At 37.4% G+C, this 17,278-nt stretch overlaps 1 protein-coding gene across 2 annotated transcripts in view; it reads right to left on the reverse strand.

The window, feature by feature from the left end:
* The window catches only part of LOC127634494 (cytoplasmic protein NCK1-like), a 68,441-nt gene extending 62,361 nt beyond the window's left edge, over positions 1–6,080 (reverse strand). For both annotated transcript variants that reach the window (XM_052114080.1, XM_052114081.1), the window contains exon 1: positions 5,917–6,080. The gene's annotated coding sequence lies outside the window, so the exon portion shown is untranslated. The remainder of the gene's footprint in view (positions 1–5,916) is intronic.
* Positions 6,081–17,278: the final 11,198 nt, after the last annotated feature.

The raw sequence follows: 17,278 nt of genomic DNA on the forward strand, positions 1-17,278 counted from the left end.
AGTTGCAAGGCATAAAAAAATATTTACAAGATCAACAAAAGTAACAAAATGATATGGTAAAAAGAAAATGGCAGACAAAGTAAGCTACTCAGATATACACTTCCCTGTGAACATTCATAAATATTTTACCCTAAAATCAAAAAAAATAAATAAAAAGAAAAATTGGCTTCTATTTAGCCAATGATTTTCAGTGTCATCCGCCAGTTTTCGTTTCTATCAACGTCTGTCAGCTAAAGAAAATATAACACGTTCCAGTCCTCTTTAGACCTACAGTCAAAAAGGAGGCCGATGCGGTCCGAAAAATAAATAAATAATAATAATAATAATCTTCAGACTTTTAGGAAAAATAATACAATTATAAAATTATTTAAGAAAACGGTTTATTTTTAATCATGCGTATTGTTTATTTGTCTCTAATGTCTGTCAAATCCAACTGTAAAATGCAATCAAAAATTGGCTGGCAAGAAATCTGACTGGCTGGTAAATTGTTTCATCTATCAGTCACCTTGGAAGTTAATTTTGGACATTGATATACACATTTATAAGGAATTTAAGAATGTAGGTAGACCAGGGGGCCTGGGAAGGTTAGCGAGTATTGACGCTGACTACCACCACTGATGTCGCAAGTTTGAATCCAGGGCGTGCTTAGTAACTCCAGCCAGGTCTCCTAAGCAACCAAATTGACGGTAACATGGGGTAACCTCCACATGGTCACTATCATGTGGTTCGCTCTCAGTTGGGTGCGTGGTGAGTTGTGCGTGGATGTCGTGGATCATAGCGTGACGCCTCCACACGTGCTATGTCTCCGTGGTAACATGCTCAACAAGCCACGTGACAAGATGTGCGGATTGACATTTATGGCATAATATTGATTGCAGCCTAAATTAATTTTGACTTTCCCCTCATTTTCTTTAAAAAAGCAAAAATCAAGTTTAAAGTGAGGCACTTACCCGTAAACTTTAAAATACAATTTGTTTCAAACGTATAGCCAGAGGACATAAACAATATGCTTGTTATCATGATTTTAGGGTGATAAAGACACTTACTAAAAATGTTTTGTGTAAAGTTATAGTCAGTTTTACAACTTCATTGCCATGATGATGTAATGTCAACAATCCCTTAAACGACTGTAAAAATTAGGACTTAAACAACTTTACAGCTCAAATAATACATGAGTTTTAACAGAAGAATGAATGTAAATCCTTTTAGAAAATTATAAGCTTCACATTTCTGCCTATAAACCCTCCAAATATTGGCCACATTCACTGCCACTGTTAGTACCTCACTGTAACCTCGATATTTGCTTTTTTTGAAGGTGCACCAGGGCCGCCGCTGGCCAAATTGATGCCCTACGAGGAGTTCTAAGGGGTGGGGGGTCACGTGATATTAGAGTGAAGCGATCGTCTGTGTTCCGCAACTGCTATCGGGTCCTTGAATAACGTATAACGTGTGAGTAATGGCAGCCGGTGGATTTTCTGGTGCCCTCCCAAGATGGTGCACCCCTAGGGAGTTGGTGCCCTACGCCGACTGCGTTGTATCCTACGGATTGGTAGGGAGCAGCGTTACTGAGGTGCACTCAGTAAGATTTTAGCTGGCTCTTACTCATTCCATCGGTTCCAGTAGTACTTGTGGTTTTCGATTCTATACTGACTATACTAGTTTTTCTTCTTCTCATACTACAAACACCCCAATTATGAACATTCTTGGATTTAGTCAGAACGATCGTGCAATGTTGCACGCTGGACACCCGTTACTCACTTGCAAGATGTCTGCCAGCAAAACTGCGCCCTGTGCTCATGATTGCCGTTTGATATTGTGCCTTTATCCGTAATCACCACCATGACAGCTGCAGGACGTACGTAGCGGTTTGTTTCATGACATAGTGTCATGTGATGTCAACATCTAAAATGAAACAGATTTTAATTCATTACGAATATGACTGGAGTCTCCATCTCATGTGAATGTAATTCATTTTCAACATTTCAAAAAAAATGCTAAATCATTTTTGTGGTAATCAACATTATGCCGCAAATGTTGCCTATTGGGCTTCACTTGTATTGAACCCAGAATGTTCCTTTAATTCAGTCATATTCACTCATTCTCTAAAAAGAGTCGGCTCATAAGACTCATTCATCCGGGAATAGGACTACATCGGCCGCACTTTATGTCTCCCGCTGTACAATTAGTAGCACGTTACAATGCTGAAAACACTGGGTACAAAACAAAACAAACACCATGAAAATCACTTGGTTCTGGCAAAATAGGCTTATATTATTATTACCTGAGGATTTAAGTATGTGGTGGTGGGTAATTCAAACGTACTCTCACATCCACTCAAAATCGTAGTGTGGTCTTCCCTTTTTCCCAATGGCATTAACGGTTCTGAACATTGCCTTCATACTGCTTCTAGATATACTGCTAATTGATGAGCAGCGTGAAACAAGCCAAAAACTCTAAACACTTGTGACCTTGCTGGCTGTATATAGAGCTAGATTAATGACAAAAAAGATTTTAATTTGAATTTTAGACATGTGGCATATAATACAATTTTAAGCATTAAGAAAACAAGGCCATAGGTCAAGCTTACGGGCTCCACAGGGAAAAGTAGAGGGTTTTAGAGAAGTCGAACATAGCATTTTTAGCCAATCACATAGCTACTACAATTTTCTGGCGTGGTTGAGGCTGCAAGTCATCCCCATTCGAGGCTAACGGAGAAGATAAATCGCACCGAGGTAAGTAAATCTAAAACTTTAATGATATAGAGGCTTCACGCTATTCTCCACAAAATCCATGCACAACTCACCATGTGCCCCACTGAGAGCGAACCACACAATAGCAACCACCAGGAGGTTACCCCAACGTAACTACCCACCCTAGCAACTGGCCAATTGGTTGCTAAGGAAGCCTGACTGTGGAGTCACTCAGCACGCCCTGGATTCGAACTTGCGACTCCAGGTGTGGTAGTCAATGTCTTCACTTGCTGAGCTACACAGGCTCCACCAAACAGGAAGCTTTTAACATATATGCGAACAGTTTTTTTAATGGAGCGCATTCACATTGTAAAATATTGATTTAGCAAACACTCACATCTAAAAAGAAAGTGATCAGAGCTTTGCTGTCATCAGAGGCTCATTTGTGAATTAGTCTAAATTAGTCCCATTGTATTCTTTACGCACTGCCCGTGATGTGCTCATTTATGGTTTTACCACTGACCATATGTCAACCGGAGTGGTGGTGGCGTATTGGCTAAAGCACAGGGCTGTTAATCAGAAGGTCACAGGTTCTAACCCCACGGCCACCACCATTGTGTCCTTGAGTAAGACACTTAACTCCAGGTTGCTCCGGGGGAATTGTCCCTGTAATAAGTGCACTGTAAGTCGCTTTGGATAAAAGCGTCTGCCAAATGCATAAATGTAAATGTAACAGAACGTGATTTACCGATGCCTATACTAAATTATGAAATTGAAATAATAGAGCATATATTAAATAAATAAATAATTGTCCAGCCAGTCATGTTAGAGGGCATTATTTTGGAAAACTAAAATGCAAATCCATGTCAAGAACAACTGCTGGAAATACACAGAGTTGGGGGAAAACTATAAAATAAATCCAAACAGCAAAGAAAAGTTATTATTTTATAAGCTTTTATTTTATTTTATTATTTTGTAAGGTTAATTTCACTCATTTAGTTATTTAATTTTTTTCGGTAACATTTTAAATAAGGTTCAATTTGTTAACATTAGTAAATGCATTATATAACATGAACAAACAATTAATAATATATTTTTTACATCATTTATTAATCTTTGTTAATGTTAATAAAAATGTAATTGTTCATTGTTAGTTCATGTTAGTTTATAGTGAATTAACTAATGTTATCTAATACAACTTTTGATTTTAAAAATGAATAAGTAAATGTTGAAATTAATATGAACTAACATTAATAAATGTAAGTTCATGTTACCTAATGTTATCAGATTGAACCTTATTATAAAGCGTTAAATTTTTTTCATTACTTATTTAATTTTACTTCTATCAAAATGCAGTCATGGCAGTTTGTCTGAAAGAACGCAACACATTCGTATTTCAAATGCACGATTCACACATGGTCAGGAGCAGGAGTAATAAAAAATTTGTACCGACTAACATTTTGAAAATACGAAAATTTTCATGAATCCGAACATTGACGTAAGACCGGCTTTACAAACGATTTACACCAAAAATTGCGTTCTGCTCGTGTTTCATGAATGAAGTCCAATGAGCGCATTTAAATGCAAGTTCTTTCACCAATAATGATTAATAAGCCGACAACTCGTGTGGTCATGTAAACACAATAAACGCTGTTCCTTTATCGGTGTAAGGTCATAAACGGTGTAAGAATATACCGATCGACACGGGTAGATTTTTGCCCATTAAGCCAAATTCACGTGGCATGTAAACACCTTTACTGGTGTTCTCACTGGCTTATCCAATGTGCTCACCTGTTGAGCGCATGTCTCTTTACGGTTAGACGTGAAAAGCAGAGAATAAAGGGATTGTTTCAAATCTCATGTAAACACGGTTTTCTTGCTTTGTCAGAATTTATACATAAGCTGATTTTTGGGGGTAATCAGCACATTGGTTTGCATGTAAACGTACTCAGTGATAGAAAGGAAAAAGATCCTGCCACACCGCGATATTCACTGGCCGAATAGAAAATGTGCCCACGTTTGGCACCTGGTGGGTGTTAATTTTGAACCCTGCGTATATCAAATAAAAGTTTACTTTTGTCAATTTTTTATGAGCACATTAGCATATGGCCACAAAACAAACAGATATGGAATACAAATGGTTACATTTTTATTTCATGAGGTCTTTAAAAGAAGAGTGAGGCTGCATGTACACTGACAGGAGGTGCATTTCTGCAAAGCAATGCACCGCACCCCACAGAGAGCGATCATGAGCTGGAAAATACATATCCGGTAACAAATATTACTATTGATTACAAGAAACTAGCTAAATGGAAATGAAAGCTTCAAATGTTAGCTTATGCTACTTTGATGTGGATGAGACACTTGTGTGTTTGCTGAGAAATCTCACACAATGAGCAGAGTGTAATGAACCCCCATCTAAACATTCTCTGAATTTGATCAAAACTCGCAGCTGAATGTGAAAGCAAAGGAAAAACATGAGATGCCATGAGAATCAATAAAGCCATCAAGCTGAACTATAGGGTTAATTCACACTGAAAAGACATCTTATCAGTTCACAACACATTTAATAAAGGCAAAAACAATGAATGCAAGCAGGAACAGAATTGGTTTGTCTATCAAGTTTATGTGGTCTTTACAACTGTTGCATGACAAATACACATGCACTATAATCAAAATAAAGATTTTAAATCAGGTATCAATTATGGAAGCTCTACTAAAGAGATGCTAGTCAAAATCACCATATTGACAGTGCTTTATATCAATAGAATAGAAATCTGCACTTTAAATCTAATAAACATCCATTTATTTGAACAAAGGCACAGTCTATTTCTATCCTAACACTAGTTTATGCACTAAGAATTCACTTCAAGTATTATTTATTGCACTATTTCATTCAAGCTTGTTGAATCAAACAGACATTATCTATATTTCTGTAATATACATATGCATGCATGTATGTATCTATACATGGAGGTAATGCAGTTTGTTCTATTCACAGCAGAGTTAGGCCTGATCACAGCCATAACAAAATCCCTTTACAACAATAAAGATAATTGCACTGATTTACCCATGACACATTTATCTATTCGTCTTAAATTTTTTATATATATTCATCATGATCATTTCTAATCAGTTAACCAATCACATCCACTGCTTAAGCTCTATGCGCTACAATGAGACCATTAAAACTCTTCAACTATATCACAAATAATCTTCATGTTACCCGTAAATGATCCGATCTGCACCGGTGACTCCCGTTCTTTCGCCGTGTATCCAGCACACACACGATGATCAGCACTATTTAGATTGCAAACGTGTTTTTCAGCCGCATTTTCGCAAAAATGATTTCATGGGAAGGGCTTTCCAATGTATCCAGCGTGAGAACAGTGCCTCGACCCAACTCACTGCTGCGCAATCTAACCTCATAAAAAAGGCGGGGCTATTTAGAGCTGAACGCTTTCCCATTGGTTTTCCAGTGGCACCTTGTTTCCTCATTGGTCAATGTCAACGTCCATCAAATATATGCGCTGCGGTCAACCCGAATGTATGTATCTACATTGGGCAAAGTGGAGTTTCGGTGGTGGTAAGTCATTCTCGCTGTTTGAGCAACCCTGTGATGCATATAAAATCCCTTTTTTATTATTACTACAAATCAAGGATAAAATCATTACCAATATTTGTTTCTCTCTTCTTCTAAATGTATGCATGTTGACAGAGTTACACATCTGTCCTCTCCCTGCAATTGAAGATAAAGCAGGAGTCCTGTGATTATGGTTGATATGTTTTGCTTTTATACAACTCTTCAACACAAAAGTACATAATATTACAGCTGAAGTATGTTACTTTTGCTCTCTTAAAATACTCCTATCCCAGCTTAATATGTAGAGACAACTATTAATAGCAATTCATAGGTTGCACTGTAAAACTGTAAGCACTTTCTGTGACGCTATAAAAATTATTCTGCTTGATTGGAGAGAGCTGTTTAGACCCGCCTCAACAACGATACTCAATGGCAGATGTGTGTGTGTGTGTGTGTGTGTGTGTGTGTGTGTGTGTGTGTGTGTGTGTGTCTGTATGTGGGGGTGGGTGGGTGGGGGTTATAACAAAAGATAATTGTTTATTTTTACAATTCCATTCTGTAGGGCTAGTGTCAAAGAAACTACATACTTCAGCTTTAAAAGAATAGTTCACCCAAAAATAAAAATTCTCTTTCATTATTCACTTACCCTGATGCCATCCCAGATGTGTATGACTTGTGTCTTTTTTCAGTAGAACACAAATTAAGATTTTTAGAAGAAAATACAGCTCTGTCAGGTACTTATAATAGAAGTGCACAGGTGTCAGCACTTTGACGGTCCAAAAGGAATATTTAGGCAGCATTAAAGTAATCCATGTCAATCAATTAATATCTTCTGAAGCGAATCCATAGGTTTATGTACTGTAAGAAACAAGTCGATAATTACATTTTTTTTTACTTGAAATCGGCGCATTCATCCAAGGCTCTGACGCTGTGTGAAATGGCCGAACTCTCCCGTAACGTTCATTCTTCTGTTGTAAATAAGCGCTGTTTCCGAATTCTCACGTGAACTCGCCGAATCGCTTATGTCATGCGTTGGGTAAGCTGCTGGTAGGAAGAGCTTTTCAAAAGTGAATAAAGTTTTAATTATCGATTTATTTTTTTACACAAACTTATCGATTTGATATCAGAATGATTTCAGGAGACATTCATTGATCCACTGGAGTCATGTGGATTACTTTTTGCTGCCTAAATATGATTTTTGGACAGTCAAAGTGCTGGCACCCACGTACTTCCAAGGACCTGACAGAACTCTATAATCTTCTAAAAATCTTAATTTGTGTTCTGCAGAAGAAAGAAAGTCATTCAAATATGGGATGGCATCAGGGTAAGTGAATAATTAGAGAATTTTCAGTTTTGGGTGAACTATTCCTTTAAATAATTACGTTTTAGATAAAAAGTTTCGTTTGCGTTTACTCCACTAGCGAAAATGGTTCCAAAAGAAGCCAAAGCATCAAGCACAAATCGTAAATGAATGAGTGTTTTTAAACAAGACTTTTTTAATGAACAAATCGTTTTCGTTCACTTCCATTGTTTTGGTGGTAAACAACTTTGGTGGTATTTTTATTGAATCAGTTGATTCAGTAGAATGACTCATTCATAGCTAAGTTGTTTAAAAAAAAAAGAAAGAAATCAAATACAAATGAATTACTTCTCTAAAAATTGTAATCCAATTACCTTACTTAATTACTTTTATCGAAATGTAATGACATTACAAATTGCTTTACTTTTAATTTACTTTCTAAAACCCTTCACAAAATTTGTTTTGTTTGTTTTTCTGCTACATTCATAATGTTTATATTTCCTGTTCATTGTTTCACACCCTTCAACTGACACAGAAATGCCAACAGACATACATATTAACATATAATTTTATATTTTAAATGTATTATACATAAATAATTTTAGTTTAGATGTGTGAAATATGTGTAACCCATGTAATGTACTTAAATGTAATTAAAGTCGGTAACTGTCATCTGAATACAAGAATGTAAAATGTAATTTAATTGTATTACACAACTTTTTTACTGTAAAAGTAACTATATTACAGTAACTAATTATTTTGTAATTAGATTACACATAACACGGCTCATAGTGTTCATTATGCTAATTTGTCGCCACCTACTGGCGTGAAGATACAAATATATCTCATATATATCTCTATAAATATGTCTTTATAAATTATCACTGAATGAATCATGGGGAAAAATCTAATGAACAATCAATTTAAATCCCCACGATTTTTGTAATGTCTCTCCTCCAGTCATATCTGAAGACCAGAGCTGACTGTTGCATAACAGTATGTTCCAGATTGTACATCATTATTTTCATCAGTCATTCTGAATGTATGTTGTTATGAATAAAAAACACAATGATATACAAAGTGGACAGTCATATATAGTTATAAATAATAAGGGTCAAAGGTAATCACCCATGATTTAGATGTAACATCACAACCAGAATGGTTAAAAATGGCTTTAAAAGACATGGACAGTGTAGAGGACACCATGCATCAAAGGGTTAATGATAATAATAATTGATATACTATGAAATTAATGTTATTGTATATAATGATGTTGTTGTCTAAAGAAGATGCTTAACACACATTTTTACTGCTAAAAAAGTATCATCCATCCATCCATCTTCTAAAGCTGCTTGTCCTATGCAGGGTCACAGGTAGTGCTGGAGCCTATCACAGCTGTCTCGGACCGAAGGCACAGAAACACCCTGGACAGGTGGCCAGTTCATCACAGTAATCAAGTATCAGACTAGGTCAAATTGATTTATCCAGTAATGGCCTGAGATGATCTTTCCTGTTACATAATCATTTTAAATAATCCTGCAAAAGACAGTGCATGCTCCTCACTATACTCAGGTGGAGAGTGCAGGGCTTTTATATCATACTTGTGTAAATATTATGTACATACTGTATAATATTACACAGTGTCATTATCAATAACACATGACCATATCATATGAATTTGTCATGACCAAATCTCAAACCTTACCTGAGTGAATTGCTTTGATATGGGCACAATCAAGGTCCCTCACACATGGCTGATAGAGCCATTAGAGGGGAGCACAACACACTGCAGGATGCAATCTGTTTCCTGCTTAAACAGATGGACTTTACAGTACATGTCCCATACCAGCCCTGCCTTCTCCTGTCCCTCGCATGAACACTGTCTACACCCAAATAGTTCTACATAATATTTTCAGTCCTCCTCCTAAAAGTGAAAGGAGTTTAAAGATTTAGGCTCTCTGATAAAGAGATGAAATTGTAATTTAATTTCACTCAGTGTGGCCCAGCATGTGTGTATTCATAAAACGATAGAAAAGGGAATAAAATGCCATGAACATATTACACATATTGTGGTGAATTTGACTTCTGCTGTTGTTTATGTATTTATAAGCTTAATTATTATTATTCATCCTATAACATGTTAATAATTTAGCATGTTTCCTCAGCAGTTCATGGTCATTTTAATACATTTCAGTATTTATAATGACTTTTCTTGTGACACATAACGCTGTATGTGTCAAATGTGATGAAGGATGAACAATACCATTCCACAGTTAAGGTAAAATGAGGTTAGCAAATGAAGACAGAATCTTTTTTTCAGCTGAATTAACCACTGAAAAATCAAATGTATCAGTCTTCAAAGTGCCACCTTGCGTTACAATAGGGAAATATCATGGTCTCGCCATTTAAAAGATTTATTACAAAAATATCTCCAGGTCCTGCCAACAAGCTAAGCATCATTTCCATCATGACTACAGCTTTTATGTGCCTGATGGAATCAATTACTTTGATATTAAATATAAACTTTATAGTGTGGGACTGGTAAACAGCAGAACCAAAGCAGCTTCGGTTTAACTAATTTCAATTTAGTGAGCTCTGCTGCAGACTTAACTTGGTGATGTATATACTGTATAGGCCCACAGTATGCATGTGTGTGTGTGTGTGTGTGTGTGTGTGTGTGTGTGTGTGTGTGTGTGTGTGTGTGTGTATATATACGTATTTAAAATACAAAATATAAGTAACTGTATTCCACCTCAGTTACAATTTAAATAATTGGTAATTAGAATACAGTTACATTCAAAAAGTATTTGATTACTGAAGAGATTACTTTGCATTTTATTGTCATTTGTTTAATTTAGTATTTAGTCCTTTTAGATGGAATATATTTATACATATAAATGATGCAATCCAAAGTGCATTTGAACAGTGGTGAAACACTTTCTTATGATGTGTTACATTCATACGAGCAGACAGAGAAGTACATTTGAAGTAAGTTTGGAGCAGAAGAAATAGAAATAAATGCTATTTCTAGCCATTTTACATGCACATGTTACCAGAAAAGATAATTTTTTGTAATTATTTTTTATAAAATTCACATTGGATCATAATTTATTTTTTCTAGTAAGACCTTTGATATTAGGGCAAAAATCATATTCTTGATAATAATTTTGTATTGTTTACCTGTAAAAATATCAATTTTGTTTTATTTTTATTATTATTATTATTATTATACTATTTATGATTTTGTTTTTGTTTTTTTATGCCTTAAAATGATTAGGCAGACTGATGGAATGAGATCAGGACATGCCGAATTCAAACAGCGCCCCCGCGAGTCAACATTTACAAAGATAGAATGCTAACAGAGTCACTAACATCCATTCTATCAGTTGGTAGTAGACATTATTCACAGCAGCGCCATCGTTTAATTTTGGCGGGAATGACAATGAGGCTGTGAGGGATGGGTATTCTCTTCAAATACCTCTTGTTTAAAGTGTTTTTGGATCGTTCTGTTGACGAAAAAATATATTTCCAAGAAATTTCACTAGACAAAAAACTCCAGACAACACTAATTGTGGATAATAAGATGTGATATAGGAGCCTTTTCATAGGATAAACAGAGCATGTCATTGAGGAGACGCTAAGTCTATCTCCCTTACAGACTCGTTTTCATTCCCGTCAAAAATCAAAGATGGCGTTGCTGTGAATAAGGCCTATTGGTTTTGTTCCACCCTGTAGTGGGGGCTTAATGTTAAATGTTATTGATTCACTAGGCTATATTAAGGCTGTCAATCGATTCAAATTTTAATCGAATGAATTACATGGTGTCCCGATTAAGTAATCGCAATTAATCACATACGCAAATATTTGCTGAGAAAGCCCATCATATAACAATTATTCAATATATAATGATGAAATAATTATACATAATTATCTTTAAATATATATATATATATATATATAAAGATATTTATATATAAAAAAAATTCAGATAATAAAAATGCATTACATTCTTGTGGTAGAAGTGTTAATCATTGGTAAGACAATTAAAAAAGCAGCTTTAGAATACAATGTATTGTTTACTACCATATTATTGATCATAAGTCAATCATTGGCACACAGCTCACAACAATCCATTCCACAATTTATTATGAGGGCTTGTTTAAGGACCCGTCAATGAACACCTGCATCAGACATGCTTGTGTAGCGTCTTGGGTGCGTCAAGTTAAATATAGTTTAATACTTAGAACACATCTTGAGATCCCTTAGTTCGACATTTTGAATGCAAGAACGTAACGCAACGTTGTGCTGCCTGCTGAAGGGTTGTTTTATTCTCTGTTTAAACTGTGTGTTGCCATTCAGCTGAAGTTTAACTTACTGCCCTCTGGAGTAAACAGGTGGTACTACAAGCTTGCATTTCTTAGGAATCTTCCCAATTACGGTCCAGTGGCATTGCTTTTATTGTACATTTTTTTAATGCGTTATTTTTAATAAAATAACCGACAGCCCTACTATATATATATATATGTTGTTGTTTTTTCTTTGTGTTAATTTTGTAATCAATAAAAATGTTAATAGCAAAAAAGAAAACATGGAATACTAAATATTTATCCTGGCAGTTATTCCCATCACTGTTCGACACTTTACCGGTTTCCCTCAGACAGAGAACAAAAACAACACATGAAAGTTTCAGCAACTGTGTAGTACATGTACAAAGTACATGAATACTAAATGAGGTAAGTACTGAGGCTTTACATGATTGTTTGTGTGTTGCTAAACAACATTCTGAAACATTCTAACACAGCATCGTTTTACACTGTATACCTTTGGCACCGCAATGCGTGGTTAACCCTGCTCCGGAGAAGGTTTTCATAACCCCAGGTAAAATGGTGCTAACCCATTTTGAAAATTACAAGTGTGAAGTGTTGCTTTGCTCGGGGTTCAAAGAGGGGTTTAGAAGAACGATAACCCCAGGGTTATGTGCAGTGTTAAAGCCTTTATATGGCACTAAGGATTGCACTTAAGGAATTAGCTTAAATCAAGTTTTAGTGAAAAATGTTGTCCTTAATATTTAAATAATGTACAGATTTAGGTCCTACTGTTTTAAAAAAGTGATAGTACTGGAGACATTGCTATATATTAAGTCATGGCTGAAGGCCTTGCAAGCACTACATTGCTCATCAAAACTAATGATGCCCTAGTCATGACTATATTCACAATATACAGAAGTATGAAGTAAGTATATGATTCATATTTGCATGAATTATTCACCATATTACTTAAATATAAAACATGTGGTTGGAGAGTGACAGTCTATCATGTGGAATAAGTATAACCTATGTGGAAAATTGTTGTGTTAGAATTGTAATGGAAGACACTGTAGCTTTGTTTCCAAAAGAATTGGGTCACATGGTCTTTAGACAAAAACATGTATCACTTCTGTTTTGTTTTCTGGTTTCCTTTCAAGTCTGATGAGATAAGAAATACCATGACCCCTAATTCCTAGCACAAAATCCCCCATCACTCAGGCAGGGATGGTATTGATCTCCTTGGCAAACAGTGACAGGATTGAGAAAAATCAATGCAGTTTAATTCAACATTTGGCAAGGGTTTTTGTTAACTTTAGATATATAAATATGAATTAATCTTAATTAGACTAATCTTGAAAATCTGAAAAAATACTGTTTCTTAACAGGGTTCTGACAGCAGGAAAAAATGATTCCAAGCACGTATAATAAAATGCAACCAAATATTGTGTATAGTTAGGATAACAAAATAATTAGGCTTATCAGCTTTTCAAAGGGAAGAGATGTTGCACATCATCTGTTGTTGATATCAAAGGCCATGTGTTTTTACTCTAATTTGGCAGAAATGCATCCAGAACTTGGTATTAGCTAGCCAAATTAGGTGGATGCCAAAATGGCAGGTTGCATGACATGCCCTCATTCTCAAAAAACACAAACAAAACGTTTTCTAAGTAAAGAGAGAGAAAACCCAACTTAAATGAGAATAAACAGTGTTTTGTGCATTTCATTATTTGCTTAAATAATTATAAGAATTTTCAATGTCAGATTTCAAGGACATTTTAAAGGAATATTCTGGGTTCAATACAACTTCAGCTCAATCTACAGGATTTGTGGCATAATGTGTTCCACAAAAAAATATTTAGACTCGCATCTAATTTTTTTTATTTTAAAGTGTAAAAAGTATAGCCACAAAATGAAAACATTTTACATGTTAACGTGATGTTAGGATGCTTCCACACAAGCACTTTAAGTGTGCAACCAGGTTCAAATTATGTCAAAGTTTGGTTATTTTGGAAGATGCAAACACTGTTTTACAAACTCGGTTTTTGCTTACCCGCAAAAAGTTGGTATGGGGTAGAGTTCATGTTAACTTCAGTACAGTTCGCTGCTGATATGAACGCAATCGTACCAAATTGTGGAAGTGAACTTCTATTAATGATGAAATGAAAGGGGTCGTGAAATGGAGTGTGGCAGACAAGCCTCGTGTTCATCAAGAAAGGAGGAAGCAGGAACCAGATTTACAATCAACAAGACTTTAATTACAACATAAAACTCTGAACTGAAACATAACAGACACACAGAGTGGCAGCGTGCGTCTCTCTATTTCCCCCTCTGGCGTCCCCGGCTCCTCTTTTAACTCTCTCCCGCTGATTGGCAACTGCATCCTTATGGCCCGGCCATGCCCTCCTCCTCGTCACATACCACCGCCGCTCTATTCAGGCCGGGGAAACCACACCAGTACCATCAAACCAATCCTCTCCTCGGCGTCGCAATCCTCCATCAGCGGCGAGGGCTCTCTGATGGCACGTCTTCCTCCAGTCACGGGTTTCCGTACCTGTGTGGCAAGCTTCTTGTTTAGTAGGGAAAGGAGTAACCGTAGTAGGGAAAGGAGAAAGCAAGAGGTAACTATACTATAAAAACTTTCTGTACATTTCAGAACTGAAAACTTCCTCCCCAGTTTAAAAAGAGCATTTATAGTTGCCACCATGCTGAAACGTCTTGTTTTAAAATCTGTCTGTTCATGACGTCATGAAACATCGCACCCTTGGCCCCGCCCACTGGCGCGTGGATCAAGTCAAAAAGTATGCCTTCCGTGGCTAACTATTTCTAAAATAACACCTAAGGGGACCCATCTGGACTATTTTTAATTATTTTTGTATATAAACATAGACTCTTTGACTGCTGCCTTGTATCTCGCAACTTATAAAAGACCCAGGTGTCAAGTTACAACTCTGAAAGTGATAAGTAATTGTCTTTCATTCAGCTGCTTCATCTTGTTTTGAGCACAGACATGTCATGGGCATATTCTTTCGCCCATCTTTTGGTGTGTTTCTGGCGATGTGCGTCTCAGTGCGCCTTCTGTGTGTATGTGCATAATTTCACCTTTCTTTGGACTATGATGTGTTTGTTTTTTTTCCAGTTCATTACATTTACATTTAGCAGACGCTTTTATCCAAAGCGACTTACAGTGCACTTGTTACAGGGACAATCCCCCCGGAGCAACCTGGAGTTAAGTGCCTTGCTCAAGGGCCCAACAGTGGCATCTTGGTGGTGCTGGGGCTTGAACCCCCGACCTTCTGGTCAGTAACCCTGAGCCTCAACCACTGAGCAACCACTGAGCCATGTCAGCATGGATTGCTTGTGAACAGATATAATATGATTCAAGCTTTGCAAAGGAACTGTTATTGAAGGATGGGTTAGTTATAAACTGGGACTGGTATACACAAGACCGGAAATAAACAAACTGGCACTGGACAGCAAACACGAGGAGACTAAAATAGGGAGAGAAATTAACAGGTTAACAAGACAGGACAGGTGTGACTAATAAACTAATAATGGGCAAACAAGGAGGTGGGGTATGATGTAAGACAGAGAGACGCATGGTGATAAAGAACCAAAACAAGCCACGTGCTCTCACAAGACAAAAAAACACCCGAATGGCATGAGCACACATTGCCAAGACAATGAGGCAATATACGCCTATGCTAACCAGCAAAAAAGACAAGAGAATGCATAGCAATGCCAAACAAAGCGATGCCACGCATTCTCACACTAAACTAAACCTGAGCATACATCACAAGACAAACGCCATGCGATGCGCGCAACAGGCGACAAAAACAAGACAGGACACCTATGCAAGAGTTCGCCACACACACACCCGACACCTCAGACCGAAGTGACTGAACCTCAGCATAACATGAATACAGCTCGTGACCAAGGTGTGCAATGCGAGCGCGACGTGAGGCACACCCGTGTTCGCAAGAGACAGAAAAACTATTGACATGAGTGCATGCTGGCAAAATGATGATGCACTCATGTCAATAACAGACAGACATGGAACACAAGTGTCCAGATCCCGACACACACCAAAACCGAACCAGACAGGAAGTCAGGATCCAGACACCTTGCTACCGACATGAAACAAGACAGACCGAAGAGCGCACAGCAGGGAATACACCCGAAACCCCATGCTCACACAAAGACAGACAACAAAACACAAGACGGACATGGGATGATGAATCAGTCCTGTTAGACCACAACCCAGACTGACAGAGTGAAAGGTCATTTGAACCCGTGTGCGCATCTAAAGTGCTAGTGTGAAAGCACCCTTAGTGTAGTAAAATCCCTTACTACATTTTTTTGTAAAAATATATAATCCCATTACCGGGATTACAGGGATGTGTTGTCATAACAACAACGTTTTAATATTGGATATAACACAGATAAGGTTAGTAAGCGATTTTGTCACACAAAAATTATAATGTATAACTTGTGGCTATACCGTTGTATTGTAGCCAATGCAGGGTAGATTACTTTGAAAATGGAATATGTAACTGATTATAATTTTAGTAATTTAACTTGTAATCAGTTCCATATTCCATTTCCAGTTACATTATCACTTTCTGTAGATTAATGTCTTGGTTACTGTTGTAATATCCATTCACTGATGGAGGGAACGAGACGTTGTGTTGAAGTAGTGACTCTAGGGGTCGCACTTGTGAGCAAACCGCTGATCTTTGAGAAAAGATTAATGCGAAAGTCACTATATGCAAGCGGTACACCTGTCCAGCTGCCCTGGATGCTTACCTGTGTGTTTGTACCTGACAACACAGGATGAAACCTGGAGATTATACAATTTCGGAAAGGTACTGGGTGTTGCCCAGCCCACTGTCCTGCAGATGTCTGCTAGAGAGGCGCCATTGGCTAGTGCCCAAGAGGACGCTACACTCCTCATGGAGTGTGCACGTAATCCCAAAGGGGGGGCAAGCCCTTGGCCTTGTATGCCAACACGATAGCATCCATGAACCAGTGGGCAAGCCTCTGTTTGGAGACAGCATTCCCTTTCCACTGTCTGCCAAATCAGACAAAAAGCTTCTCTGAGTGTCTAAAGCTCTGCGTGCGATCCAAGTAGATGCGAAAAGCACCCACCGGACACAGCAACGATAAGGCTAGGTCTGCCTCCTCCTGGGACAGCTCTTGCTGACTTACCACCTGATCCCTAAAAGGGGTCACGGGAACCTTGGGCACGTAGCCCGGTTGTGGTCTCAAGACCATGTGAGAGTACTCCGTAACAAACTCCAGGCAGGTGTCGCTGACAGAGAACACCTGCAGGTCCCCAACCCTCTTGATGGACATAAGCGTAGTCAGGAGGTCAGCCTTCAATAAGACTGTCTTTAGCAGC

This window comes from Xyrauchen texanus, chromosome 41, assembly GCF_025860055.1.
Source record: "Xyrauchen texanus isolate HMW12.3.18 chromosome 41, RBS_HiC_50CHRs, whole genome shotgun sequence".
NCBI classification, from domain to species: Eukaryota; Metazoa; Chordata; class Actinopteri; order Cypriniformes; family Catostomidae; genus Xyrauchen; species Xyrauchen texanus.